Source organism: Pseudophryne corroboree, chromosome 1, assembly GCF_028390025.1.
Source record: "Pseudophryne corroboree isolate aPseCor3 chromosome 1, aPseCor3.hap2, whole genome shotgun sequence".
NCBI lineage: Eukaryota > Metazoa > Chordata > Amphibia > Anura > Myobatrachidae > Pseudophryne > Pseudophryne corroboree.
This window is the reverse complement of record NC_086444.1, coordinates 1,007,139,653-1,007,165,286: the sequence shown is the minus strand read 5'-3', so window position 1 is coordinate 1,007,165,286 and position 25,634 is coordinate 1,007,139,653. Positions and strand designations below refer to the sequence as shown.

General features: G+C 35.3%; 16 non-coding genes across 16 annotated transcripts; all 16 read left to right on the top strand.

Moving 5' to 3' along the window:
• Positions 1-1,279: 1,279 nt before the first annotated feature.
• TRNAC-GCA (transfer RNA cysteine (anticodon GCA)) lies at positions 1,280-1,351 on the top strand. Its single transcript has one exon. It is a non-coding gene; the product is annotated as a tRNA-Cys (tRNA).
• A 755-nt stretch (positions 1,352-2,106) lies between these two features.
• Positions 2,107-2,178, top strand: TRNAC-GCA (transfer RNA cysteine (anticodon GCA)). Its single transcript has one exon. It is a non-coding gene; the product is annotated as a tRNA-Cys (tRNA).
• A 1,584-nt stretch (positions 2,179-3,762) lies between these two features.
• Positions 3,763-3,834, top strand: TRNAC-GCA (transfer RNA cysteine (anticodon GCA)). Its single transcript has one exon. It is a non-coding gene; the product is annotated as a tRNA-Cys (tRNA).
• Positions 3,835-5,419: 1,585 nt separating this feature from the next.
• Positions 5,420-5,491, top strand: TRNAC-GCA (transfer RNA cysteine (anticodon GCA)). Its single transcript has one exon. It is a non-coding gene; the product is annotated as a tRNA-Cys (tRNA).
• Positions 5,492-7,076: 1,585 nt separating this feature from the next.
• Positions 7,077-7,148, top strand: TRNAC-GCA (transfer RNA cysteine (anticodon GCA)). Its single transcript has one exon. It is a non-coding gene; the product is annotated as a tRNA-Cys (tRNA).
• Positions 7,149-8,732: 1,584 nt separating this feature from the next.
• TRNAC-GCA (transfer RNA cysteine (anticodon GCA)) lies at positions 8,733-8,804 on the top strand. Its single transcript has one exon. It is a non-coding gene; the product is annotated as a tRNA-Cys (tRNA).
• Positions 8,805-10,389: 1,585 nt separating this feature from the next.
• TRNAC-GCA (transfer RNA cysteine (anticodon GCA)) lies at positions 10,390-10,461 on the top strand. Its single transcript has one exon. It is a non-coding gene; the product is annotated as a tRNA-Cys (tRNA).
• Positions 10,462-12,046: 1,585 nt separating this feature from the next.
• TRNAC-GCA (transfer RNA cysteine (anticodon GCA)) lies at positions 12,047-12,118 on the top strand. The gene has a single exon. It is a non-coding gene; the product is annotated as a tRNA-Cys (tRNA).
• A 1,585-nt stretch (positions 12,119-13,703) lies between these two features.
• Positions 13,704-13,774, top strand: TRNAC-GCA (transfer RNA cysteine (anticodon GCA)). The gene has a single exon. It is a non-coding gene; the product is annotated as a tRNA-Cys (tRNA).
• Positions 13,775-15,358: 1,584 nt separating this feature from the next.
• TRNAC-GCA (transfer RNA cysteine (anticodon GCA)) lies at positions 15,359-15,429 on the top strand. The gene has a single exon. It is a non-coding gene; the product is annotated as a tRNA-Cys (tRNA).
• Positions 15,430-17,013: 1,584 nt separating this feature from the next.
• Positions 17,014-17,085, top strand: TRNAC-GCA (transfer RNA cysteine (anticodon GCA)). The gene has a single exon. It is a non-coding gene; the product is annotated as a tRNA-Cys (tRNA).
• A 1,584-nt stretch (positions 17,086-18,669) lies between these two features.
• TRNAC-GCA (transfer RNA cysteine (anticodon GCA)) lies at positions 18,670-18,741 on the top strand. Its single transcript has one exon. It is a non-coding gene; the product is annotated as a tRNA-Cys (tRNA).
• A 1,584-nt stretch (positions 18,742-20,325) lies between these two features.
• Positions 20,326-20,397, top strand: TRNAC-GCA (transfer RNA cysteine (anticodon GCA)). Its single transcript has one exon. It is a non-coding gene; the product is annotated as a tRNA-Cys (tRNA).
• Positions 20,398-21,980: 1,583 nt separating this feature from the next.
• On the top strand, positions 21,981-22,052 carry TRNAC-GCA (transfer RNA cysteine (anticodon GCA)). Its single transcript has one exon. It is a non-coding gene; the product is annotated as a tRNA-Cys (tRNA).
• A 1,585-nt stretch (positions 22,053-23,637) lies between these two features.
• TRNAC-GCA (transfer RNA cysteine (anticodon GCA)) lies at positions 23,638-23,709 on the top strand. The gene has a single exon. It is a non-coding gene; the product is annotated as a tRNA-Cys (tRNA).
• Positions 23,710-25,295: 1,586 nt separating this feature from the next.
• Positions 25,296-25,367, top strand: TRNAC-GCA (transfer RNA cysteine (anticodon GCA)). Its single transcript has one exon. It is a non-coding gene; the product is annotated as a tRNA-Cys (tRNA).
• Positions 25,368-25,634: the final 267 nt, after the last annotated feature.

Sequence of the window (25,634 nt, the reverse complement as noted above, 5' to 3'; positions counted from 1 at the left end):
TTTTGAACTCATACTGATTTTGCAATTAGTCCATAAGGCATACATGCATACAGAACATCTGAGCCCACTGACCTAAAAATCAAATATTTTATTTTATTGCCAAAATGTATCTCAATCAGTTAGTTTTCAGAAATTATTAATATTGGTTTAGTGACAATTTGTATTTTAGTTCTCTTTGGCTTCCATAAAACAATGTCACAACTGAATTTCAATATATACTACTCTGACTAGCACAAACAATAGTGGAGCTTTAGGATGATCAAAGTTTCTTTTTAAAAATGCTCACAGATTATACCTACAGTATGTAAACTCTCTATTTATGCCCTGACTAATAACTCCAAACCTTTACCATAAAGAAACAGACTCATCTTCACCTCCTGCAGGACAAGAAATACAGTACAGTAACCTTTACATCAAGGCTGCAATGTGTATGGTCTTATAGTTAGAAAGACCAGGGGGTATAAATCAGTTGTTGAGCATTCGAGTGCATGTCGAGAGGTCCCTGGTTCAAATCCAGGTGCCCCCTATAATTTGCTTTTAATGTATAGCGTCCCTTTGCAGTCTATACCTCGATTGGGACTCAAATAATCTAAAAACATACTCAAGTGGCAGTCAGGCAACAAAAAATGTTGACATTTCAACTTAATACTTTACCTCAGGAAAGTACAGTATCAGTGGCAGGTTTTTACAGCTACTTTTGATAGAGAATTATACAGCATAAAATAACTGTACATGAAGGATGAATGCTTTATTCCTAACTAACTTTGATAAATAAGGGAGTATTGGGCATTAACATGGCAGAATTCAAAATTATTTGGTACAGCCATGTTTTCAACTCCGACTGATTTTGCAATCAGTCCATAAGGCATACATGCATTCAGAACATCTGAGCCCACTGACCCAAAATTCAAATATTTTATTTTCTTAGCAAAAATGTACCATGATAAAATAGTTTTCAGAAATTATTAATATTGGTTTGGTAACAATTTGTATTTTAGATCAGTTTTGCTTCAATAAAACAATGTCACAACTGGATTTCAATAAATCCTACTCTGACTAGCACTAACTATAGTGGAACTTTAGGATGATCAAAGTTTCTTTTTGAGTAAGCTCACAGATTATACCTGCAGTATGTGAACTCTCTATTTATGCCCTAATAACTCCAAAGCATTACCATAAAGAAACAGACTCATCTTCACCTCCTGCAGGACAAGAAATACAGTACAGTAACCTTTACATCAAGGCTGCAATGTGTATGTGTTTACAGCGAGAAAGAGCAGGGGGTATAGCTCAGTGGTAGAGCATTCGACTGCAGATCGAGAGGTCCCTGGTTCAAATCCGGGTGCCCCCTATTACTTGCTTTTAATTTATAGCATCACTTTGCAGTCTATACCTCGTTTGGGACTCAAGTAATGTAAAAACATACTCAAGTGGCAGTCAGGCAACAAAAAATGTTGAAATGTCAACTTAGTACTTTACTTCAGGAAAGTACAGTATCAGTGGCAGGTTTTGACTGCTAATTTGATAGAGAATTATACAGGATAAAATCACTATACATGAAGGATGAATGCTTTATTCCTAACTAACTTTGATAAATAAGGGAGTATTGGGCATTAACATGGCAGAATTAAAAAATTTTTGGTGCAGCCATGTTTTGAACTCATACTGATTTTGCAATTAGTCCATAAGGCATACATGCATTCAGAACATCTGAGCCCACTGACCTAAAAATCAAATATTTTATTTTATTGCCAAAATGTATCTCAATCAGTTAGTTTTCAGAAATTATTAATATTGGTTTAGTGACAATTTGTATTTTAGTTCTCTTTGGCTTCCATAAAACAATGTGACAACTGGATTTCAATATATACTACTCTGACTAGCACGAACAATAGTGGAGCTTTAGGATGATCAAAGTTTCTTTTTAAACAGGCTCACAGATTATACCTACAGTATGTAAACTCTCTATTTATGCCCTGACTAATAACTCCAAAGCATTACCATAAAGAAACAGACTCATCTTCACCTCCTGCAGGACAAGAAATACAGTACAGTAACCTTTACATCAAGGCTGCAATGTGTATGTGTTTATAGCGAGAAAGAGCAGGGGGTATAGCTCAGTGGTAGAGCATTCGACTGCAGATCGAGAGGTCCCTGGTTCAAATCCGGGTGCCCCCTATTACTTGCTTTTAATTTATAGCATCACTTTGCAGTCTATACCTCGTTTGGGACTCAAGTAATGTAAAAACATACTCAAGTGGCAGTCAGGCAACAAAAAATGTTGAAATGTCAACTTAATACTTTACTTCAGGAAAGTACAGTATCAGTGGCAGGTTTTGACTGCTAATTTGATAGAGAATTATACAGGATAAAATCACTATACATGAAGGATGAATGCTTTATTCCTAACTAACTTTGATAAATAAGGGAGTATTGGGCATTAACATGGCAGAATTAAAATTTTTTTGGTGCAGCCATGTTTTGAACTCATACTGATTTTGCAATTAGTCCATAAGGCATACATGCATTCAGAACATCTGAGCCCACTGACCTAAAAATCAAATATTTTATTTTATTGCCAAAATGTATCTCAATCAGTTAGTTTTCAGAAATTATTAATATTGGTTTAGTTACAATTTGTATTTTAGTTCTCTTTGGCTTCCATAAAACAATGTCACAACTGGATTTCAAGATATACTACTCTGACTAGCACGAACAATAGTGGAGCTTTAGGATGATCAAAGTTTCTTTTTAAACATGCTCACAGATTATACCTACAGTATGTAAACTCTCTATTTATGCCCTGACTAATAACTCCAAACCTTTACCATAAAGAAACAGACTCATCTTCACCTCCTGCAGGACAAGAAATACAGTACAGTAACCTTTACATTAAGGCTGCAATGTGTATGGTCTTATAGTTAGAAAGATCAGGGGGTATAAATCAGTTGTTGAGCATTCGAGTGCATGTCGAGAGGTCCCTGGTTCAAATCCAGGTGCCCCCTATAATTTGCTTTTAATGTATAGCGTCCCTTTGCAGTCTATACCACGTTTGGGACTCAAGTAATGTAAAAACATACTCAAGTGGCAGTCAGGCAACAAAAAATGTTGACATTCCAACTTAATACTTTACCTCAGGAAAGTACAGTATCAGTGGCAGGTTTTTACAGCTACTTTTGATAGAGAATTATACAGCATAAAATAACTGTACATGAAGGATGAATGCTTTATTCCTAACTAACTTTGATAAATAAGGGAGTATTGGGCATTAACATGGCAGAATTCAAAATTATTTGGTACAGCCATGTTTTCAACTCCGACTGATTTTGCAATTAGTCCCTAAGGCATACATGCATTCAGAACATTTGAGGCCACTGACCCAACATTCAAATATTTTATTTTCTTAGCAAAAATGTACCATGATAAAATAGTTTTCAGAAATTATTAATATTGGTTTGGTAACAATTTGTATTTTAGATCAGTTTTGCTTCAATAAAACAATGTCACAACTGGATTTCAATAAATCCTACTCTGACTAGCACTAACTATAGTGGAACTTTAGGATGATCAAAGTTTCTTTTTGAGTATGCTCACAGATTATACCTGCAGTATGTGAACTCTCTATTTATGCCCTGACTAATAACTCCAAAGCATTACCATAAAGAAACAGACTCATCTTCACCTCCTGCAGGACAAGAAATACAGTACAGTAACCTTTACATCAAGGCTGCAATGTGTATGTACTTATAGTGAGAAATAGCAGGGGGTATAGCTCAGTGGTAGAGCATTCGACTGCAGATCAAGAGGTCCCTGGTTCAAATCCGGGTGTCCCCTATTACTTGCTTTTAATGTATAGCATCACTTTGCAGTCTATACCTCGTTTGGGACTCAAGTAATGTAAAAACATACTCAAGTGGTAGTCAGGCAACAAAAAATGTTGAAATGTCAACTTAATACTTTACCTCAGGTAAGTACAGTATCAGTGGCAGGTTTTGACTGCTACTTTTTATAGAGAATTATACAGGATAAAATCACCATACATGAAGGATGAATGCTTTATTCCTAACTATCTTTGATAAATAAGGGAATATTGGGCATTAACATGGCAGAATTACAATTTTTTTGGTGCAGCCATGTTTTGAACTCATACTGATTTTGCAATTAGTCCATAAGGCATACATGCATACAGAACATCTGAGCCCACTGACCTAAAAATCAAATATTTTATTTTATTGCCAAAATGTATCTCAATCAGTTAGTTTTCAGAAATTATTAATATTGGTTTAGTGACAATACGTATTTTAGTTCTCTTTGGCTTTCATAAAACAATGTCACAACTGGATTTCAATATATACTACTCTGACTAGCACAAACAATAGTGGAGCTTTAGGATGATCAAAGTTTCTTTTTAAAAATGCTCACAGATTATACCTACAGTATGTAAACTCTCTATTTATGCCCTGACTAATAACTCCAAACCTTTACCATAAAGAAACAGACTCATCTTCACCTCCTGCAGGACAAGAAATACAGTACAGTAACCTTTACATCAAGGCTGCAATGTGTATGGTCTTATAGTTAGAAAGACCAGGGGGTATAAATCAGTTGTTGAGCATTCGAGTGCATGTCGAGAGGTCCTTGATTCAAATCCAGGTGCCCCCTATAATTTGCTTTTAATGTATAGCGTCCCTTTGCAGTCTATACCTCGTTTGGGACTCAAGTAATGTAAAAACATACTCAAGTGGCAGTCAGGCAACAAAAAATGTTGACATTTCAACTTAATACTTTAGCTCAGGAAAGTACAGTATCAGTGGCAGGTTTTTACAGCTACTTTTGATAGAGAATTATACAGCATAAAATAACTGTACATGAAGGATGAATGCTTTATTCCTAACTAACTTTGATAAATAAGGGAGTATTGGGCATTAACATGGCAGAATTCAAAATTATTTGGTACAGCCATGTTTTCAACTCCGACTGATTTTGCAATTAGTCCATAAGGCATACATGCATTCAGAACATCTGAGCCCACTGACCCAAAATTCAAATATTTTATTTTCTTAGCAAAAATGTACCATGATAAAATAGTTTTCAGAAATTATTAATATTGGTTTGGTAACAATTTGTATTTTAGATCAGTTTTGCTTCAATAAAACAATGTCACAACTGGATTTCAATAAATCCTACTCTGACTAGCACTAACTATAGTGGAACTTTAGGATGATCAAAGTTTCTTTTTGAGTAAGCTCACAGATTATACCTGCAGTATGTGAACTCTCTATTTATGCCCTGACTAATAACTCCAAAGCATTACCATAAAGAAACAGACTCATCTTCACCTCCTGCAGGACAAGAAATACAGTACAGTAACCTATACATCAAGGCTGCAATGTGTATGTACTTAGAGTGAGAAAGAGCAGGGGGTATAGCTCAGTGGTAGAGCATTCGACTGCAGATCGAGAGGTCCCTGGTTCAAATCCGGGTGCCCCCTATTACTTACTTTTAATGTATAGCATCACTTTGCAGTCTATACCTCGTTTGGGACTCAAGTAATGTAAAAACATACTCAAGTGGTAGTCAGGCAACAAAAAATGTTGAAATGTCAACTTAATACTTTACCTCAGGAAAGTACAGTATCAGTGGCAGGTTTTGACTGCTACTTTTTATAGAGAATTATACAGGATAAAATCACCATACATGAAGGATGAATGCTTTATTCCTAACTAACTTTGATAAATAAGGGAATATTGGGCATTAACATGGCAGAATTACAATTTTTTTGGTGCAGCCATGTTTTGAACTCATACTGATTTTGCAGTTAGTCCATAAGGCATACATGCATACAGAACATCTGAGCCCACTGACCTAAAAATCAAATATTTTATTTTATTGCCAAAATGTATCTCAATCAGTTAGTTTTCAGAAATTATTAATATTGGTTTAGTGACAATTTGTATTTTAGTTCTCTTTGGCTTTCATAAAACAATGTCACAACTGGATTTCAATATATACTACTCTGACTAGCACAAACAATAGTGGAGCTTTAGGATGATCAAAGTTTCTTTTTAAAAATGCTCACAGATTATACCTACAGTATGTAAACTCTCTATTTATGCCCTGACTAATAACTCCAAACCTTTACCATAAAGAAACAGACTCATCTTCACCTCCTGCAGGACAAGAAATACAGTACAGTAACCTTTACATAAAGGCTGCAATGTGTATGGTCTTATAGTTAGAAAGACCAGGGGGTATAAATCAGTTGTTGAGCATTCGAGTGCATGTCGAGAGGTCCCTGGTTCAAATCCAGGTGCCCCCTATAATTTGCTTTTAATGTATAGCGTCCCTTTGCAGTCTATACCTCGATTGGGACTCAAGTAATCTAAAAACATACTCAAGTGGCAGTCAGGCAACAAAAAATGTTGACATTTCAACTTAATACTTTACCTCAGGAAAGTACAGTATCAGTGGCAGGTTTTTACAGCTACTTTTGATAGAGAATTATACAGCATAAAATAACTGTACATGAAGGATGAATGCTTTATTCCTAACTAACTTTGATAAATAAGGGAGTATTGGGCATTAACATGGCAGAATTCAAAATTATTTGGTACAGCCATGTTTTCAACTCCGACTGATTTTGCAATCAGTCCATAAGGCATACATGCATTCAGAACATCTGAGCCCACTGACCCAAAATTCAAATATTTTATTTTCTTAGCAAAAATGTACCATGATAAAATAGTTTTCAGAAATTATTAATATTGGTTTGGTAACAATTTGTATTTTAGATCAGTTTTGCTTCAATAAAACAATGTCACAACTGGATTTCAATAAATCCTACTCTGACTAACACTAACTATAGTGGAACTTTAGGATGATCAAAGTTTCTTTTTGAGTAAACTCACAGATTATACCTGCAGTATGTGAACTCTCTATTTATGCCCTGACTAATAACTCCAAAGCATTACCATAAAGAAACAGACTCATCTTCACCTCCTGCAGGACAAGAAATACAGTACAGTAACCTTTACATCAAGGCTACAATGTGTATGTGTTTATAGCGAGAAAGAGCAGGGGGTATAGCTCAGTGGTAGAGCATTCGACTGCAGATCGAGAGGTCCCTGGTTCAAATCCGGGTGCCCCCTATTACTTGCTTTTAATTTATAGCATCAATTTGCAGTCTATACCTCGTTTGGGACTCAAGTAATGTAAAAACATACTCAAGTGGCAGTCAGGCAACAAAAAATGTTGAAATGTCAACTTAATACTTTACTTCAGGAAAGTACAGTATCAGTGGCAGGTTTTGACTGCTAATTTGATAGAGAATTATACAGGATAAAATCACTATACATGAAGGATGAATGCTTTATTCCTAACTAACTTTGATAAATAAGGGAGTATTGGGCATTAACATGGCAGAATTAAAAATTTTTTGGTGCAGCCATGTTTTGAACTCATACTGATTTTGCAATTAGTCCATAAGGCATACATGCATTCAGAACATCTGAGCCCACTGACCTAAAAATCAAATATTTTATTTTATTGCCAAAATGTATCTCAATCAGTTAGTTTTCAGAAATTATTAATATTGGTTTAGTGACAATTTGTATTTTAGTTCTCTTTGGCTTCCATAAAACAATGTCACAACTGGATTTCAAGATATACTACTCTGACTAGCACGAACAATAGTGGAGCTTTAGGATGATCAAAGTTTCTTTTTAAACATGCTCACAGATTATACCTACAGTATGTAAACTCTCTATTTATGCCCTGACTAATAACTCCAAACCTTTACCATAAAGAAACAGACTCATCTTCACCTCCTGCAGGACAAGAAATACAGTACAGTAACCTTTACATCAAGGCTGCAATGTGTATGTTCTTATAGTTAGAAAGATCAGGGGGTATAAATCAGTTGTTGAGCATTCGAGTGCATGTCGAGAGGTCCCTGGTTCAAATCCAGGTGCCCCCTATAATTTGCTTTTAATGTATAGCGTCCCTTTGCAGTCTATACCACGTTTGGGACTCAAGTAATGTAAAAACATACTCAAGTGGCAGTCAGGCAACAAAAAATGTTGACATTCCAACTTAATACTTTACCTCAGGAAAGTACAGTATCAGTGGCAGGTTTTTACAGCTACTTTTGATAGAGAATTATACAGCATAAAATAACTGTACATGAAGGGTGAATGCTTTATTCCTAACTAACTTTGATAAATATGGGAGTATTGGGCATTAACATGGCAGAATTCAAAATTATTTGGTACAGCCATGTTTTCAACTCCGACTGATTTTGCAATTAGTCCATAAGGCATACATGCATTCAGAACATTTGAGGCCACTGACCCAACATTCAAATATTTTATTTTCTTAGCAAAAATGTACCATGATAAAATAGTTTTCAGAAATTATTAATATTGGTTTGGTAACAATTTGTATTTTAGATCAGTTTTGCTTCAATAAAACAATGTCACAACTGGATTTCAATAAATCCTACTCTGACTAGCACTAACTATAGTGGAACTTTAGGATGATCAAAGTTTCTTTTTGAGTATGCTCACAGATTATACCTGCAGTATGTGAACTCTCTATTTATGCCCCGACTAATAACTCCAAAGCATTACCATAAAGAAACAGACTCATCTTCACCTCCTGCAGGACAAGAAATACAGTACAGTAACCTTTACATCAAGGCTGCAATGTGTATGTACTTATAGTGAGAAATAGCAGGGGGTATAGCTCAGTGGTAGAGCATTCGACTGCAGATCAAGAGGTCCCTGGTTCAAATCCGGGTGCCCCCTATTACTTGCTTTTAATGTATAGCATCACTTTGCAGTCTATACCTCATTTGGGACTCAAGTAATGTAAAAACATACTCAAGTGGTAGTCAGGCAACGAAAAACGTTGAAATGTCAACTTAATACTTTACCTCAGGTAAGTACAGTATCAGTGGCAGGTTTTGACTGCTACTTTTTATAGAGAATTATACAGGATAAAATCACCATACATGAAGGATGAATGCTTTATTCCTAACTATCTTTGATAAATAAGGGAATATTGGGCATTAACATGGCAGAATTACAATTTTTTTGGTGCAGCCATGTTTTGAACTCATACTGATTTTGCAATTAGTCCATAAGGCATACATGCATACAGAACATCTGAGCCCACTGACCTAAAAATCAAATATTTTATTTTATTGCCAAAATGTATCTCAATCAGTTAGTTTTCAGAAATTATTAATATTGGTTTAGTGACAATTTGTATTTTAGTTCTCTTTGGCTTTCATAAAACAATGTCACAACTGGATTTCAATATATACTACTCTGACTAGCACAAACAATAGTGGAGCTTTAGGATGATCAAAGTTTCTTTTTAAAAATGCTCACAGATTATACCTACAGTATGTAAACTCTCTATTTATGCCCTGACTAATAACTCCAAACCTTTACCATAAAGAAACAGACTCATCTTCACCTCCTGCAGGACAAGAAATACAGTACAGTAACCTTTACATCAAGGCTGCAATGTGTATGGTCTTATAGTTAGAAAGACCAGGGGGTATAAATCAGTTGTTGAGCATTCGAGTGCATGTCGAGAGGTCCTTGGTTCAAATCCAGGTGCCCCCTATAATTTGCTTTTAATGTATAGCGTCCCTTTGCAGTCTATACCTCGTTTGGGACTCAAGTACTGTAAAAACATACTCAAGTGGCAGTCAGGCAACAAAAAATGTTGACATTTCAACTTAATACTTTACCTCAGGAAAGTACAGTATCAGTGGCAGGTTTTTACAGCTACTTTTGATAGAGAATTATACAGCATAAAATAACTGTACATGAAGGATGAATGCTTTATTCCTAACTAACTTTGATAAATAAGGGAGTATTGGGCATTAACATGGCAGAATTCAAAATTATTTGGTACAGCCATGTTTTCAACTCCGACTGATTTTACAATTAGTCCATAAGGCATACATGCATTCAGAACATCTGAGCCCACTGACCCAAAATTCAAATATTTTATTTTCTTAGCAAAAATGTACCATGATAAAATAGTTTTCAGAAATTATTAATATTGGTTTGGTAACAATTTGTATTTTAGATCAGTTTTGCTTCAATAAAACAATGTCACAACTGGATTTCAATAAATCCTACTCTGACTAGCACTAACTATAGTGGAACTTTAGGATGATCAAAGTTTCTTTTTGAGTAAGCTCACAGATTATACCTGCAGTATGTGAACTCTCTATTTATGCCCTGACTAATAACTCCAAAGCATTACCATAAAGAAACAGACTCATCTTCACCTCCTGCAGGACAAGAAATACAGTACAGTAACCTTTACATCAAGGCTGCAAAGTGTATGTGTTTAAAATGAGAAAGAGCAGGGGGTATAGCTCAGTGGTAGAGCATTCAACTGCAGATCGAGAGGTCCCTGGTTCAAATCCAGGTGCCCCCTATTACTTGCTTTTAATGTATAGCATCACTTTGCAGTCTATACCTCGTTTGGGACTCAAGTAATGTAAAAACATACTCAAGTGGTAGTCAGGCAACAAAAAATGTTGAAATGTCAACTTAATACTTTACCTCAGGTAAGTACAGTATCAGTGGCAGGTTTTGAAAGCTACTTTTTATAGAGAATTATACAGGATAAAATCACCATACATGAAGGATGAATGCTTTATTCCTAACTAACTTTGATAAATAAGGGAGTATTGGGCATTAACATGGCAGAATTACAATTTTTTTGGTGCAGCCATGTTTTGAACTCATACTGATTTTGCAATTAGTCCATAAGGCATACATGCATTCAGAACATCTGAGCCCACTGACCTAAAAATCAAATATTTTATTTTATTGCAAAAATGTATCTCAATCAGTTAGTTTTCAGAAATTATTAATATTGGTTTAGTGACAATTTGTATTTTAGTTCTCTTTGGCTTCCATAAAACAATGTCACAACTGGATTTCAAGATATACTACTCTGACTAGCACGAACAATAGTGGAGCTTTAGGATGATCAAAGTTTCTTTTTAAACATGCTCACAGATTATACCTACAGTATGTAAACTCTCTATTTATGCCCTGACTAATAACTCCAAACCTTTACCATAAAGAAACAGACTCATCTTCACCTCCTGCAGGACAAGAAATACAGTACAGTAACCTTTACATCAAGGCTGCAATGTGTATGGTCTTATAGTTAGAAAGATCAGGGGGTATAAATCAGTTGTTGAGCATTCGAGTGCATGTCGAGAGGTCCCTGGTTCAAATCCAGGTGCCCCCTATAATTTGCTTTTAATGTATAGCGTCCCTTTGCAGTCTATACCACGTTTGGGACTCAAGTAATGTAAAAACATACTCAAGTGGCAGTCAGGCAACAAAAAATGTTGACATTTCAACTTAATACTTTACCTCAGGAAAGTACAGTATCAGTGGCAGGTTTTTACAGCTACTTTTGATAGAGAATTATACAGCATAAAATAACTGTACATGAAGGATGAATGCTTTATTCCTAACTAACTTTGATAAATAAGGGAGTATTGGGCATTAACATGGCAGAATTCAAAATTATTTGGTACAGCCATGTTTTCAACTCCGACTGATTTTGCAATTAGTCCATAAGGCATACATGCATTCAGAACATTTGAGGCCACTGACCCAACATTCAAATATTTTATTTTCTTAGCAAAAATGTACCATGATAAAATAGTTTTCAGAAATTATTAATATTGGTTTGGTAACAATTTGTATTTTAGATCAGTTTTGCTTCAATAAAACAATGTCACAACTGGATTTCAATAAATCCTACTCTGACTAGCACTAACTATAGTGGAACTTTAGGATGATCAAAGTTTCTTTTTGAGTATGCTCACAGATTATACCTGCAGTATGTGAACTCTCTATTTATGCCCTGACTAATAACTCCAAAGCATTACCATAAAGAAACAGACTCATCTTCACCTCCTGCAGGACAAGAAATACAGTACAGTAACCTTTACATCAAGGCTGCAATGTGTATGTACTTATAGTGAGAAAGAGCAGGGGGTATAGCTCAGTGGTAGAGCATTCGACTGCAGATCGAGAGGTCCCTGGTTCAAATCCGGGTGCCCCCTATTACTTGCTTTTAATGTATAGCATCACTTTGCAGTCTATACCTCGTTTGGGACTCAAGTAATGTAAAAACATACTCAAGTGGTAGTCAGGCAACAAAAAATGTTGAAATGTCAACTTAATACTTTACCTCAGGTAAGTACAGTATCAGTGGCAGGTTTTGACTGCTACTTTTTATAGAGAATTATACAGGATAAAATCACCATACATGAAGGATGAATGCTTTATTCCTAACTATCTTTGATAAATAAGTGAATATTGGGCATTAACATGGCAGAATTACAATTTTTTTGGTGCAGCCATGTTTTGAACTCATACTGATTTTGCAATTAGTCCATAAGGCATACATGCATACAGAACATCTGAGCCCACTGACCTAAAAATCAAATATTTTATTTTATTGCCAAAATGTATCTCAATCAGTTAGTTTTCAGAAATTATTAATATTGGTTTAGTGACAATTTGTATTTTAGTTCTCTTTGGCTTCCATAAAACAATGTCACAACTGGATTTCAATATATACTACTCTGACTAACACAAACAATAGTGGAGCTTTATGATGATCAAAGTTTCTTTTTAAAAATGCTCACAGATTATACCTACAGTATGTAAACTCTCTATTTATGCCCTGACTAATAACTCCAAACCTTTACCATAAAGAAACAGACTCATCTTCACCTCCTGCAGGACAAGAAATACAGTACAGTAACCTTTACATCAAGGCTGCAATGAGTATGGTCTTATAGTTAGAAAGACCAGGGGGTATAAATCAGTTGTTGAGCATTCGAGTGCATGTCGAGAGGTCCTTGGTTCAAATCCAGGTGCCCCCTATAATTTGCTTTTAATGTATAGCGTCCCTTTGCAGTCTATACCTTGTTTGGGACTCAAGTAATGTAAAAACATACTCAAGTGGCAGTCAGGCAACAAAAAATGTTGACATTTCAACTTAATACTTTACCTCAGGAAAGTACAGTATCAGTGGCAGGTTTTTACAGCTACTTTTGATAGAGAATTATACAGCATAAAATAACTGTACATGAAGGATGAATGCTTTATTCCTAACTAACTTTGATAAATAAGGAAGTATTGGGCATTAACATGGCAGAATTCAAAATTATTTGGTACAGCCATGTTTTCAACTCCGACTGATTTTGCAATTAGTCCATAAGGCATACATGCATTCAGAACATCTGAGCCCACTGACCCAAAATTCAAATATTTTATTTTCTTAGCAAAAATGTACCATGATAAAATAGTTTTCAGAAATTATTAATATTGGTTTGGTAACAATTTGTATTTTAGATCAGTTTTGCTTCAATAAAACAATGTCACAACTGGATTTCAATAAATCCTACTCTGACTAGCACTAACTATAGTGGAACTTTAGGATGATCAAAGTTTCTTTTTGAGTAAGCTCACAGATTATACCTGCAGTATGTGAACTCTCTATTTATGCCCTGACTAATAACTCCAAAGCATTACCATAAAGAAACAGACTCATCTTCACCTCCTGCAGGACAAGAAATACAGTACAGTAACCTTTACATCAAGGCTGCAATGTGTATGTGTTTATAGCGAGAAAGAGCAGGGGGTATAGCTCAGTGTAGAGTATTCGACTGCAGATCGAGAGGTCCCTGGTTCAAATCCGGGTGCCCCCTATTACTTGCTTTTAATTTATAGCATCACTTTGCAGTCTATACCTCGTTTGGGACTCAAGTAATGTAAAAACATACTCAAGTGGCAGTCAGGCAACAAAAAATGTTGAAATGTCAACTTAATACTTTACTTCAGGAAAGTACAGTATCAGTGGCAGGTTTTGACTGCTAATTTGATAGAGAATTATACAGGATAAAATCACTATACATGAAGGATGAATGCTTTATTCCTAACTAACTTTGATAAATAAGGGAGTATTGGGCATTAACATGGCAGAATTAAAAAATTTTTGGTGCAGCCATGTTTTGAACTCATACTGATTTTGCAATTAGTCCATAAGGCATACATGCATTCAGAACATCTGAGCCCACTGACCTAAAAATCAAATATTTTATTTTATTGCCAAAATGTATCTCAATCAGTTAGTTTTCAGAAATTATTAATATTGGTTTAGTGACAATTTGTATTTTAGTTCTCTTTGGCTTCCATAAAACAATGTCACAACTGGATTTCAAGATATACTACTCTGACTAGCACGAACAATAGTGGAGCTTTAGGATGATCAAAGTTTCTTTTTAAAAATGCTCACAGATTATACCTACAGTATGTAAACTCTCTATTTATGCCCTGACTAATAACTCCAAACCTTTACCATAAAGAAACAGACTCATCTTCACCTCCTGCAGGACAAGAAATACAGTACAGTAACCTTTACATCAAGGCTGCAATGTGTATGGTCTTATAGTTAGAAAGACCAGGGGGTATAAATCAGTTGTTGAGCATTCGAGTGCATGTCGAGAGGTCCCTGGTTCATATCCAGGGGCCCCCTATAATTTGCTTTTAATGTATAGCGTCCCTTTGCAGTCTATACCTCGATTGGGACTCAAGTAATCTAAAAACATACTCAAGTGGCAGTCAGGCAACAAAAAATGTTGACATTTCAACTTAATACTTTACCTCAGGAAAGTACAGTATCAGTGGCAGGTTTTTACAGCTACTTTTGATAGAGAATTATACAGCATAAAATAACTGTACATGAAGGATGAATGCTTTATTCCTAACTAACTTTGATAAATAAGGGAGTATTGGGCATTAACATGGCAGAATTCAAAATTATTTGGTACAGCCATGTTTTCAACTCCGACTGATTTTGCAATTAGTCCATAAGGCATACATGCATTCAGAACATTTGAGGCCACTGACCCAACATTCAAATATTTTATTTTCTTAGCAAAAATGTACCATGATAAAATAGTTTTCAGAAATTATTAATATTGGTTTGGTAACAATTTGTATTTTAGATCAGTTTTGCTTGAATAAAACAATGTCACAACTGGATTTCAATAAATCCTACTCTGACTAGCACTAACTATAGTGGAACTTTAGGATGATCAAAGTTTCTTTTTGAGTAAGCTCACAGATTATACCTGCAGTATGTGAACTCTCTATTTATGCCCTGACTAATAACTCCAAAGCATTACCATAAAGAAACAGACTCATCTTCACCTCCTGCAGGACAAGAAATACAGTACAGTAACCTTTACATCAAGGCTGCAATGTGTATGTGTTTATAGCGAGAAAGAGCAGGGGGTATAGCTCAGTGTAGAGCATTCGACTGCAGATCGAGAGGTCCCTGGTTCAAATCCGGGTGCCCCCTATTACTTGCTTTTAATTTATAGCATCACTTTGCAGTCTATACCTCATTTGGGACTCAAGTAATGTAAAAACATACTCAAGTGGCAGTCAGGCAACAAAAAATGTTGAAATGTCAACTTAATACTTTACTTCAGGAAAGTACAGTATCAGTGGCAGGTTTTGACTGCTAATTTGATAGAGAATTATACAGGATAAAATCACTATACATGAAGGATGAATGCTTTATTCCTAACTAACTTTGATAAATAAGGGAGTATTGGGCATTAACATGGCAGAATTACAATTTTTTTGGTGCAGCCATGTTTTGAACTCATACTGATTTTGCAATTAGTCCATAAGGCATACATGCATTCAGAACATCTGAGCCCACTGACCTAAAAATCAAATATTTTATTTTATTGCCAAAATGTATCTCAATCAGTTAGTTTTCAGAAATTATTAATATTGGTTTAGTGACAATTTGTATTTTAGTTCTCTTTGGCTTCCATAAAACAATGTCACAACTGGATTTCAAGATATACTACTCTGACTAGCACGAACAATAGTGGAGCTTTAGGATGATCAAAGTTTCTTTTTAAACATGCTCACAGATTATACCTACAGTATGTAAACTCTCTATTTATGCCCTGACTAATAACTCCAAACCTTTACCATAAAGAAACAGACTCATCTTCACCTCCTGCAGGACAAGAAATACAGTACAGTAACCTTTACATCAAGGCTGCAATGTGTATGGTCTTATAGTTAGAAAGATCAGGGGGTATAAATCAGTTGTTGAGCATTTGAGTGCATGTCGAGAGGTCCCTGGTTCAAATCCAGGTGCCCCCTATAATTTGCTTTTAATGTATAGCGTCCCTTTGCAGTCTATACCACGTTTGGGACTCAAGTAATGTAAAAACATACTCAAGTGGCAGTCAGGCAACAAAAAATGTTGACATTCCAACTTAATACTTTACCTCAGGAAAGTACAGTATCAGTGGCAGGTTTTTACAGCTACTTTTGATAGAGAATTATACAGCATAAAATAACTGTACATGAAGGATGAATGCTTTATTCCTAACTAACTTTGATAAATAAGGGAGTATTGGGCATTAACATGGCAGAATTCAAAATTATTTGGTACAGCCATGTTTTCAACTCCGACTGATTTTGCAATTAGTCCATAAGGCATACATGCATTCAGAACATTTGAGGCCACTGACCCAACATTCAAATATTTTATTTTCTTAGCAAAAATGTACCATGATAAAATAGTTTTCAGAAATTATTAATATTGGTTTGGTAACAATTTGTATTTTAGATCAGTTTTGCTTCAATAAAACAATGTCACAACTGGATTTCAATAAATCCTACTCTGACTAGCACTAACTATAGTGGAACTTTAGGATGATCAAAGTTTCTTTTTGAGTATGCTCACAGATTATACCTGCAGTATGTGAACTCTCTATTTATGCCCTGACTAATAACTCCAAAGCATTACCATAAAGAAACAGACTCATCTTCACCTCCTGCAGGACAAGAAATACAGTACAGTAACCTTTACATCAAGGCTGCAATGTGTATGTACTTATAGTGAGAAATAGCAGGGGGTATAGCTCAGTGGTAGAGCATTCGATTGCAGATCGAGAGGTCCCTGGTTCAAATCCGGGTTCCCCCTATTACTTGCTTTTAATGTATAGCATCACTTTGCAGTCTATACCTCGTTTGGGACTCAAGTAATGTAAAAACATACTCAAGTGGTAGTCAGGCAACAAAAAATGTTGAAATGTCAACTTAATACTTTACCTCAGGTAAGTACAGTATCAGTGGCAGGTTTTGACTGCTACTTTTTATAGAGAATTATACAGGATAAAATCACCATACATGAAGGATGAATGCTTTATTCCTAACTATCTTTGATAAATAAGGGAATGTTGGGCATTAACATGGCAGAATTACAATTTTTTTGGTGCAGCCATGTTTTGAACTCATACTGATTTTGCAATTAGTCCATAAGGCATACATGCATACAGAACATCTGAGCCCACTGACCTAAAAATCAAATATTTTATTTTATTGCCAAAATGTATCTCAATCAGTTAGTTTTCAGAAATTATTAATATTGGTTTAGTGACAATTTGTATTTTAGTTCTCTTTGGCTTTCATAAAACAATGTCACAACTGGATTTCAATATATACTACTCTGACTAGCACAAACAATAGTGGAGCTTTAGGATGATCAAAGTTTCTTTTTAAAAATGCTCACAGATTATACCTACAGTATGTAAACTCTCTATTTATGCCCTGACTAATAACTCCAAACCTTTACCATAAAGAAACAGACTCATCTTCACCTCCTGCAGGACAAGAAATACAGTACAGTAACCTTTACATCAAGGCTGCAATGTGTATGGTCTTATAGTTAGAAAGACCAGGGGGTATAAATCAGTTGTTGAGCATTCGAGTGCATGTCGAGAGGTCCTTGGTTCAAATCCAGGTGCCCCCTATAATTTGCTTTAATGTATAGCGTCCCTTTGCAGTCTATACCTCGTTTGGGACTCAAGTAATGTAAAAACATACTCAAGTGGCAGTCAGGCAACAAAAAATGTTGACATTTCAACTTAATACTTTACCTCAGGAAAGTACAGTATCAGTGGCAGGTTTTTACAGCTACTTTTGATAGAGAATTATACAGCATAAAATAACTGTACATGAAGGATGAATGCTTTATTCCTAACTAACTTTGATAAATAAGGGAGTATTGGGCATTAACATGGCAGAATTCAAAATTATTTGGTACAGCCATGTTTTCAACTCCGACTGATTTTGCAATCAGTCCATAAGGTATACATGCATTCAGAACATGTGAGCCCACTGACCCAAAATTCAAATATTTTATTTTCTTAGCAAAAATGTACCATGATAAAATAGTTTTCAGAAATTATTAATATTGGTTTGGTAACAATTTGTATTTTAGATCAGTTTTGCTTCAATAAAACAATGTCACAACTGGATTTCAATAAATCCTACTCTGACTAGCACTAACTATAGTGGAACTTTAGGATGATCAAAGTTTCTTTTTGAGTAAGCTCACAGATTATACCTGCAGTATGTGAACTCTCTATTTATGCCCTGACTAATAACTCCAAAGCATTACCATAAAGAAACAGACTCATCTTCAACTCCTGCAGGACAAGAAATACAGTACAGTAACCTTTACATCAAGGCTGCAATGTGTATGTGTTTATAGCGAGAAAGAGCAGGGGGTATAGCTCAGTGGTAGAGCATTCGACTGCAGATCGAGAGGTCCCTGGTTCAAATCCGGGTGCCCCCTATTACTTGCTTTTAATTTATAGCATCACTTTGCAGTCTATACCTCGTTTGGGACTCAAGTAATGTAAAAACATACTCAAGTGGCAGTCAGGCAACAAAAAATGTTGAAATGTCAACTTAATACTTTACTTCAGGAAAGTACAGTATCAGTGGCAGGTTTTGACTGCTAATTTGATAGAGAATTATACAGGATAAAATCACTATACATGAAGGATGAATGCTTTATTCCTAACTAACTTTGATAAATAAGGGAGTATTGGGCATTAACATGGCAGAATTAAAAAAAATTTGGTGCAGCCATGTTTTGAACTCATACTGATTTTGCAATTAGTCCATAAGGCATACATGCATTCAGAACATCTGAGCCCACTGACCTAAAAATCAAATATTTTATTTTATTGCCAAAATGTATCTCAATCAGTTAGTTTTCAGAAATTATTAATATTGGTTTAGTGACAATTTGTATTTTAGTTCTCTTTGGCTTCCATAAAACAATGTCACAACTGGATTTCAAGATATACTACTCTGACTAGCACGAACAATAGTGGAGCTTTAGGATGATCAAAGTTTATTTTTAAACATGCTCACAGATTATACCTACAGTATGTAAACTCTCTATTTATGCCCTGACTAATAACTCCAAACCTTTACCATAAAGAAACAGACTCATCTTCACCTCCTGCAGGACAAGAAATACAGTACAGTAACCTTTACATCAAGGCTGCAATGTGTATGGTCTTATAGTTAGAAAGATCAGGGGGTATAAATCAGTTGTTGAGCATTCGAGTGCATGTCGAAAGGTCCCTGGTTCAAATCCAGGTGCCCCCTATAATTTGCTTTTAATGTATAGCGTCCTTTTGCAGTCTATACCACGTTTGGGACTCAAGTAATGTAAAAACATACTCAAGTGGCAGTCAGGCAACAAAAAATGTTGACATTTCAACTTAATACTTTACCTCAGGAAAGTACAGTAACAGTGGCAGGTTTTTACAGCTACTTTTGATAGAGAATTATACAGCATAAAATAAATGTACATGAAGGATGAATGCTTTATTCCTAACTAACTTTGATAAATAAGGGAGTATTGGGCATTAACATGGCAGAATTCAAAATTATTTGGTACAGCCATGTTTTCAACTCCGACTGATTTTGCAATTAGTCCATAAGGCATACGTGCATTCAGAACATTTGAGGCCACTGACCCAACATTCAAATATTTTATTTTCTTAGCAAAAATGTACCATGATAAAATAGTTTTCAGAAATTATTAATATTGGTTTGGTAACAATTTGTATTTTAGATCAGTTTTGCTTCAATAAAACAATGTCACAACTGGATTTCAATAAACAATACTCTGACTAGCACTAACTATAGTGGAACTTTAGGATGATCAAAGTTTCTTTTTGAGTATGCTCACAGATTATACCTGCAGTATGTGAACTCTCTATTTATGCCCTGACTAATAACTCCAAAGCATTACCATAAAGAAACAGACTCATCTTCACCTCCTGCAGGACAAGAAATACAGTACAGTAACCTTTACATCAAGGCTGCAATGTGTATGTACTTATAGTGAGAAAGAGCAGGGGGTATAGCTCAGTGGTAGAGCATTCGACTGCAGATCGAGAGGTCCCTGGTTCAAATCCGGGTGCCCCCTATTACTTGCTTTTAATGTATAGCATCACTTTGCAGTCTATACCTCGTTTGGAACTCAAGTAATGTAAAAACATACTCAAGTGGTAGTCAGGCAACAAAAAATGTTGAAATGTTAACTTAATACTTTACCTCTGGTAAGTACAGTATCAGTGGCAGGTTTTGACTGCTACTTTTTATAGAGAATTATACAGGATATAATCACCATACATGAAGGATGAATGCTTTATTCCTAACTAACTTTGATAAATAAGGGAATATTGGGCATTAACATGGCAGAATTACAATTTTTTTGGTGCAGCCATGTTTTGAACTCATACTGATTTTGCAATTAGTCCATAAGGCATACATGCATACAGAACATCTGAGCCCACTGACCTAAAAATCAAATATTTTATTTTATTGCCAAAATGTATCTCAACCAGTTAGTTTTCAGAAATTATTAATATTGGTTTAGTGACAATTTGTATTTTAGTTCTCTTTGGCTTCCATAAAACAACGTCACAACTGGATTTCAATATATACTACTCTGACTAGCACAAACAATAGTGGAGCTTTAGGATGATCAAAGTTTCTTTTAAAAATGCTCACAGATTATACCTACAGTATGTAAACTCTCTATTTATGCCCTGACTAATAACTCCAAACCTTTACCATAAAGAAACAGACTCATCTTCACCTCCTGCAGGACAAGAAATACAGTACAGTAACCTTTACATCAAGGCTGCAATGTGTATGGTCTTATATTTAGAAAGACCAGGGGGTATAAATCAGTTGTTGAGCATTCGAGTGCATGTCGAGAGGTCCCTGGTTCAAATCCAGGTGCCCCTATAATTTGCTTTTAATGTATTGCGTCCCTTTGCAGTCTATACCTCGTTTGGGACTCAAGTAATGTAAAAACATACTCAAGTGGCAGTCAGGCAACAAAAAATGTTGACATTTCAACTTAATACTTTACCTCAGGAAAGTACAGTATCAGTGGCAGGTTTTTACAGCTACTTTTGATAGAGAATTATACAGCATAAAATAACTGTACATGAAGGATGAATGCTTTATTCCTAACTAACTTTGATAAATAAGGAAGTATTGGGCATTAACATGGCAGAATTCAAAATTATTTGGTACAGCCATGTTTTCAACTCCGACTGATTTTGCAATTAGTCCATAAGGCATACATGCATTCAGAACATCTGAGCCCACTGACCCAAAATTCAAATATTTTATTTTCTTAGCAAAAATGTACCATGATAAAATAGTTTTCAGAAATTATTAATATTGGTTTGGTAACAATTTGTATTTTAGATCAGTTTTGCTTCAATAAAACAATGTCACAACTGGATTTCAATAAATCCTACTCTGACTAGCACTAACTATAGTGGAACTTTAGGATGATCAAAGTTTCTTTTTGCGTAAGCTCACAGATTATACCTGCAGTATGTGAACTCTCTATTTATGCCCTGACTAATAACTCCAAAGCATTACCATAAAGAAACAGACTCATCTTCACCTCCTGCAGGACAAGAAATACAGTACAGTAACCTTTACATCAAGGCTGCAATGTGTATGTGTTTATAGCGAGAAAGAGCAGGGGGTATATCTCAGTGGTAGAGCATTCGACTGCAGATCGAGAGGTCCCTGGTTCAAATCCGGGTGCCCCCTATTACTTGCTTTTAATGTATAGCATCACTTTGCAGTCTATACCTCGTTTGGGACTCAAGTAATATAAAAACATACTCAAGTGGCAGTCAGGCAACAAAAAATTTTGAAATGTCAACTTAATACTTTACCTCAGGTAAGTACAGTATCAGTGGCAGGTTTTGACTGCTACTTTTTATAGAGAATTATACAGGATAAAATCACCATACATGAAGGATGAATGCTTTATTCCTAACTAACTTTGATAAATAAGGGAATATTGGGCATTAACATGGCAGAATTACAATTTTTTTGGTGCAGCCATGTTTGGAACTCATACTGATTTTGCAATTAGTCCATAAGGCATACATGCATACAGAACATCTGAGCCCACTGACCTAAAAATCAAATATTTTATTTTATTGCCAAAATGTATCTCAATCAGTTAGTTTTCAGAAATTATTAATATTGGTTTAGTGACAATTTGTATTTTAGTTCTCTTTGGCTTCCATAAAACAATGTCACAACTGGATTTCAATATATACTACTCTGACTAGCACAAACAATAGTGGAGCTTTAGGATGATCAAAGTTTCTTTTTAAAAATGCTCACAGATTATACCTACAGTATGTAAACTCTCTATTTATGCCCTGACTAATAACTCCAAACCTTTACCATAAAGAAACAGACTCATCTTCACCTCCTGCAGGACAAGAAACACAGTACAGTAACCTTTACATCAAGGCTGCAATGTGTATGGTCTTATAGTTAGAAAGACCAGGGGGTATAAATCAGTTGTTGAGCATTCGAGTGCATGTCGAGAGGTCCCTGGTTCAAATCCAGGTGCCCCCTATAATTTGCTTTTAATGTATAGCGTCCCTTTGCAGTCTATACCTCGTTTGGGACTCAAGTAATGTAAAAACATACTCAAGTGGCAGTCAGGCAACAAAAAATGTTGACATTTCAACTTAATACTTTACCTCAGGAAAGTACAGCATCAGTGGCAGGTTTTTACAGCTACTTTTGATAGAGAATTATACAGCATAAAATAACTGTACATGAAGGATGAATGCTTTATTCCTAACTAACTTTGATAAATAAGGAAGTATTGGGCATTAACATGGCAGAATTCAAAATTATTTGGTACAGCCATGTTTTCAACTCCGACTGATTTTGCAATTAGTCCATAAGGTATACATGCATTCAGAACATCTGAGCCCACTGACCCAAAATTCAAATATTTTATTTTCTTAGCAAAAATGTACCATGATAAAATAGTTTTCAGAAATTATTAATATTGGTTTGGTAACAATTTGTATTTTAGATCAGTTTTGCTTCAATAAAACAACGTCACAACTGGATTTCAATAAATCCTACTCTGACTAGCACTAACTATAGTGGAACTTTAGGATGATCAAAGTTTCTTTTTGAGTATGCTCACAGATTATACCTGCAGTATGTGAACTCTCTATTTATGCCCTGACTAATAACTCCAAAGCATTACCATAAAGAAACAGACTCATCTTCACCTCCTGCAGGACAAGAAATACAGTACAGTAACCTTTACATCAAGGCTGCAATGCGTATGTACTTATAAAGAGAAAGAGCAGGGGGTATAGCCCAGTGGTAGAGCATTCGACTGCAGATCGAGAGGTCCCTTGTTCAAATCCGGGTGCCCCCTATTACTTGCTTTTAATGTATAGCATCACTTTGCAGTCTATACCTCGTTTGGGACTCAAATAATGTAAAAACATACTCAAGTGGTAGTCAGGCAACAAAAAATGTTGAAATGTCAACTTAATACTTTACCTCAGGTAAGTACAGTATCAGTGGCAGGTTTTGACTGCTACTTTTTATAGAGAATTATACAGGATAAAATCATCATACATGAAGGATGAATGCTTTATTCCTAACTAACTTTGATAAATAAGGGAATATTGGGCATTAACATGGCAGAATTACAATTTTTTTTGGTGCAGCCATGTTTTGAACTCATACTGATTTTGCAATTAGTCCATAAGGCATACATGCATACAGAACATCTGAGCCCACTGACCTAAAAATCAAATATTTTATTTTATTGCCAAAATGTATCTCAATCAGTTAGTTTTCAGAAATTATTAATATTGGTTTAGTGACAATTTGTATTTTAGTTCTCTTTGGCTTCCATAAAACAATGTCACAACTGGATTTCAATATATACTACTCTGACTAGCACAAACAATAGTGGAGCTTTAGGATGATCAAAGTTTCTTTTTAAAAATGCTCACAGATTATACCTACAGTATGTAAACTCTCTATTTATGCCCTGACTAATAACTCCAAACCTTTACCATAAAGAAACAGACTCATCTTCACCTCCTGCAGGACAAGAAATACAGTACAGTAACCTTTACATCAAGGCTGCAATGTGTATGGTCTTATAGTTAGAAAGACCAGGGGGTATAAATCAGTTGTTGAGCATTCGAGTGCATGTCGAGAGGTCCCTGGTTCAAATCCAGGTGCCCCCTATAATTTGCTTTTAATGTATAGCGTCCCTTTGCAGTCTATACCTCGTTTGGGACTCAAGTAATGTAAAAACATACTCAAGTGGCAGTCAGGCAACAAAAAATGTTGACATTTCAACTTAATACTTTACCTCAGGAAAGTACAGTATCAGTGGCAGGTTTTTACAGCTACTTTTGATAGAGAATTATACAGCATAAAATAACTGTACATGAAGGATGAATGCTTTATTCCTAACTAACTTTGATAAATAAGGGAGTATTGGGCATTAACATGGCAGAATTCAAAATTATTTGGTACAGCCATGTTTTCAACTCCGACTGATTTTGCAATCAGTCCATAAGGCATACATGCATTCAGAACATCTGAGCCCACTGACCCAACATTCAAATATTTTATTTTCTTAGCAAAAATGTACCATGATAAAATAGTTTTCAGAAATTATTAATATTGGTTTGGTAACAATTTGTATTTTAGATCAGTTTTGCTTCAATAAAACAATGTCACAACTGGATTTCAATAAATCCTACTCTGACTAGCACTAACTATAGTGGAACTTTAGGATGATCAAAGTTTCTTTTTGAGTAAGCTCACAGATTATACCTGCAGTATGTGAACTCTCTATTTATGCCCTGACTAATAACTCCAAAGCATTACCATAAAGAAACAGACTCATCTTCACCTCCTGCAGGACAAGAAATACAGTACAGTAACCTTTACATCAAGGCTACAATGTGTATGTGTTTATAGCGAGAAAGAGCAGGGGGTATAGCTCAGTGGTAGAGCATTCGACTGCAGATCGAGAGGTCCCTGGTTCAAATCCGGGTGCCCCCTATTACTTGCTTTTAATTTATAGCATCACTTTGCAGTCTATACCTCGTTTGGGACTCAAGTAATGTAAAAACATACTCAAGTGGCAGTCAGGCAACAAAAAATGGTGAAATGTCAACTTAATACTTTACTTCAGGAAAGTACAGTATCAGTGGCAGGTTTTGACTGCTAATTTGATAGAGAATTATACAGGATAAAATCACTATACATGAAGGATGAATGCTTTATTCCTAACTAACTTTGATAAATAAGGGAGTATTGGGCATTAAC